Source organism: Octodon degus, unplaced genomic scaffold (assembly GCF_000260255.1).
Source record: "Octodon degus isolate 3935 unplaced genomic scaffold, OctDeg1.0 scaffold00354, whole genome shotgun sequence".
Lineage (NCBI taxonomy): Eukaryota > Metazoa > Chordata > Mammalia > Rodentia > Octodontidae > Octodon > Octodon degus.
The window spans coordinates 537,824-542,767 of NW_004524930.1; the positions used below are offsets into that span (position 1 = coordinate 537,824).

The window sequence follows — 4,944 nt, forward strand, 5'->3', positions numbered from 1 at the left end:
GAATTTTGTGAAACAATTACAAAAAATTTAATACCAACTCTTCTCAAACACTTAAATGAAACAGAAAAGCAAGAAATTCTCCAAAATTCATTCCTGGAGGCAAAACAAAACCTATCAGGAAAAAACTTTTAGCCACCTCTCCCTCAGATAAAGGACTTGTATGTAGAACATTATATGAATTTTTAAAAATCAGGCACCCAAAATTCAAAGACTAAACATTTGCATCTGAGATGAATATACACTTCTCAAAAGAAACAAGACAAATGGTAAATAAATGGTCAAAATCTTTCGTCATTTGAGAAATGCAAATTGAAACAATATCAACATTCTATCTCATCCGAAAAAAATTACTGTCTTCAAGAGGTCATTCAATAACAAAAACGGGAATGGCCATGGGGGAAGAGACCCTTCTCTGCTATTTGAAAGAATGTAGACTGGTACAACCAACATGACAGTCATTCAGAATCCTTAAAATGTGGTACCATTCAACCTAGCTATTCCCCTCCTGGGTATATTTTTAGAAGAATCAAACGCATAATACCACAGTGATTAATTTGTGATTAATTCTTCATAAAATATTCATATTATGAGTGTGAACACTACAACTTGGGCTGTGGAACCTCAATGTAATATAAGGAAATGAGCAAGGTTTGCTGGCTGCTGGAGCCACTGCTCCTCCCATTTTGCCTCTTGATGTTTATTATCTTCTGATGCCATAAACTGCTACCCTCTGCCATGTGACACTTTTTTGGAGCCTGGTACGTGTGAACTGAAACCTCAACAGAATGTGAGCTTAATAAACCTTTCATTCCTTGATTTGGGGTAGCAGGAAACTCTCCACACACTCACCGGACCTGGGCTAGGACTGGGTCTGGGGGCTCCCGGAACTCGGCAGAAAATCCTACTCGGCGGGCGGGGTGGGGGAGGCACTGCGGAGTGGTGGGGGGCGGAGTGGTGGGTATTTTGTCCCAGCAACAAGAGTAAGGTAACCTAGACAAATGCTCCAATGTATTTTGTTGTTTATTTGTCATTTATGGATGCTATTTATTCCAACACGGTTACTCCAAATATGATGATAGTCTTAGTTCATGTGAGCAAAACCATTTCCTTCAAAGCTTGTATGAAAAAAATTTTCGAACACTTACTTAGGAGCTGAGATTTTGCTCCTGGTTGCCATGGCCTATGAGCACTATGTGGTCACCTGCAAACCCCTGCATTATCTGACCATCATGAACTAGTGGGTGTGTGTTCTATTGTTGGTGTTGGCCTGGGATGGGAGTTTTGTGTGTCCTATATTTCCCATCCTTTGTGTTTATAACTTTTCTTTCCAATGACAACGACCACAGCATCTGTGACATCTACTCTTTACTGAAACATGCCTGCACAGATACTTATATTATTGGCCTCATAGTAGTGGCCAATGACGGTGCCATCTGTTTGGTCATTATTGCAATCTTGCTGGTCTCCTATGGAGCCATTCTGCACTCCCTGATGAATCTAAATCAGGAAATGAGGTGCAAGTCCTTAACCAGAGTTGCTCCCAAATCAAGGTATTCATAAATCCTTCGCTGTCATTTACACTGTCATGCTGAACTGCTTTATCTACACTTTGACAAATGCAGAGATGATGTGCCATCAAGAAACATTTTTACTGGTTAAAAAGCAATGAAGTGACATAGAATCACATCACGTGTTGCCTGATGTGATTTGCTTTTTTGGAAGTAGTGGAATCTGATTATTACTCTTTTTTTTTCATCTCATGGAACTGGGGATTGAACTCAGTGAACTCCAGCTCTTGTGCTGGCCATGGAAGTGGTTATTCTCCTGAGTTATCTCCCCATGCCCAGAATCTGAATATTTCTATATATTAAACTTTCTCTCCAGTTTTATAACTGTGCGTAATGGGAAATGTGAGACTTTTACAATTTTAAGACCGTAAAATTTCTCTGAAAAACTTTTTAAATACAAATTTGTTCGATCAAGATGCTAGCTGTATGTGCCAGAGTTAATATGGAATATTACTTATGCTAAGGAAAGAAGGCCTTCTTTATGATTCACAAGGAAGTAAATCCACCTTGTTTCTGAATGAATAAAGTTCATAAATATATTCAAACCATAAAATGTGAAATAATGCATAAATAACTGATTTCTTCCATTGCAGAATGCAAATATTAAAAGAGATCATACTCATGTATAATATACATTTTTTGGTTTTAGAGATAGTTTCCATAATTTCTTTCATGTTAATTAACTCATTGTGCTTCAAGCAGAATAATACTTCATTATTATTATAATCAAGTGGAGTTAAATACACAAGAAAGAAGAAAATGAATAAGGGATTTATTTTGTCATTTATTGTTATTTTTATTAATTATACTGAAAAACAATTAGCAATGAGATAGTTCAACCCACATTGATAGGAGAGTTTCAATAATTAATACATTGCAAATTGTTGTATTAGTAGTTGTTACACATAGTAAAAGTTGTAGACAGGATATCCTGTCCAAGCACTATTAGTACAAATCTTTCTTCTCATTAAATTAAGCAAAAGAAACACTATAACTTTCCTAAATATTCTGCATATACAAACACAAATTGGTCCTTCCCTTCTATCCACTCTTTTGTTTACTCCTGTCAGACATGAGTATTCTACTGTCATCTAAATACTGCAGGTTGCTTGAATTCAGCAAAACAATCCAACACAGTCCACCAGTCCATGTTAGTAGTGGGTTATCAGCAGAAGTTGTTGACTTGAGACTTTCACAGCTCAGCATACTAATATGCCTTTACTTGATATTCCTCATTTATATCCTATTCTGATGGATGGTTCAGACCAAGATAAAGCAAGACTTATAAAACAAGAAATATAACTTTTGTATCTGATGAGTTCAGTCAAGTCCCCTCAGGATTTATTCTGTAACCCTGTACCGCAATTTGCAGATTCTTTGTCAGTGTCAGCCTTGTGGATGAATTATGGCCATTGCTTGACCAATTTCCTCTATGTGAAAGCCTGTGATTTTGTTTTCTGCCCATGTGACTTTCCTTAGGCACACTCTACATCATTGATCACGCTGCTCTTGGGCCCCATAATATCCTTGATCAGAAAATTTTGGAAACCACTGAGTTACATGGTGTTACAGTATAGGTTCCCCTACGTCCTGTGTCTTCACTGAACTTGAAAGACTAGGGTCAAAATGTTGGCTATCCTGGAAGCCCTTCTATTTCCCTAATTTTTGGTCTACAAACTTAGGTTACTAATCCTCCTGTAGAGAAGCTTATTATTATTCTACAACATATGCATTTGAATTTAACTTCACTATCTGAGCGAATATCAAACATTTTAGCCATAACATGGAAGAAGTATTTTCCATCAAGAATTGCTATGTTAAACTTTAAGTCACTGCAGATTATGAACATCTCAATTGATGCAGAATAGGGATTTGAAAAAGTCCAACACTCATTGATGTTCAAAGTCCTAGAGAAAATTGGAACAGAAGTCCTCTACTTCAATTTGATAAAAGCTGTCTATGACAACCCAATGGTTAATATAATTCTAAATGGGGAAAAACTGAAATCTTTTACTCTCAGGTCAGAAACAAGAAAAGGATGTCCTCTATCAACACACCTATTCAATATATTCTGGAATCATGGGCAAGAGCCAGCAGACAAGAGGGAGAAAGGAAAGGAATAAGAATAGGTAAAAGATAAGTTAAATTACTTTTTTTGCAGATGACATGATACTTTACTTTGAAGACCCAAAAAAACAACACCACGAAGCTACTAGAATTGATACACAAATTCAGTTGCATCGTATGATACAAAGCCAATACCCTAAAGTCAATAGCATTCCTCTACACAGATAACAAACACACTGAGAGGGAATTAGAGAAACAATATATTTTACAATAGCACCGTGGAAAATGAAATATCTTGGAATTCATCTAACTAAAGAAGGCAAAGGTCTTTTCAAGCAAAATTACACTCCTCTGAGAAAAGCTATTGTAGAGGATCTCAGATAATAGAAAGACATTCCTTTCTCCTGGATAGGAAAAAGCAACATCATGAAGATGGACATATTCCCAAAATTGTTGTACAGTTTTAATGCAATTACTATCAAGCTACCACCAATATACTTCCCAGGCCTAGAGAAATCATTCTGAAAATTTATTTCAAACCAGAAAAGACCTAGATTAGCAAAAGCAATGTTGGCCAACACAATGCATGAGGCATCACAATTCCTGACTTCAAATTATACTACAAAGCTTCTGTGATAAAGTCAGCATGGTACTGGCAAGGAAATCCACCTGAGGATCAATGGAATAGATGAGAAGATGGAGAGGCCTCTATGAACACACTCAACCAACTGATCATCTACAATAGTGCCAAACATACTTACTGGAATAAAGACAATATTTTTAACCAATAGTGCTGGAAAAATTGGCTCTCTACAAACTAAAAATTAAAAGTTGACCATGCACTAAGCTAAAGTCAAAATAGATTAAGATCTGAACATTAAAACAGAAAAACTAAATCACCTGGAAGGGAAAGTAGGAGGAACGCTTGAAGACATAGGGGTAGGCAAAGAGTTTATGTACAAAAGTCAAATCTCTCGGGAAATATTTGAAATAATTAACAGCTCAGACCAACTAAAATTGAGTTTTTGCACTATTTTGCTGGCATTTCCTCTGGTCTCTGGGACTTTCTGAACATTTCACCCATGGTGTGGCACCAGTAAGGGGAGAAATCCTTCTCTTGGCCTTCCAGTGTGGTTCACCTAAGTTCCGGTAAGAGACATGGCAATGGGAGGGGTCTTCTCCCTCTGTGCCTCTCAACTGAGCTTCTGCAGCTGAGGTGTCAGTTGGATATTGCCCTCCTCCACTGTGTATCTTGTTCTTGAGTTCTAAGATCTCACAGAGGAATCTGTAGTGAATTTTGTTGCTGAAT

General features: G+C 37.1%; 1 pseudogene; it reads left to right on the plus strand.

The window, feature by feature from the left end:
- The first annotated feature begins 386 nt into the window (after positions 1 to 386).
- LOC111814557 lies at positions 387 to 1,560 on the plus strand (annotated as a pseudogene).
- The last annotated feature ends 3,384 nt before the right edge of the window (positions 1,561 to 4,944 follow it).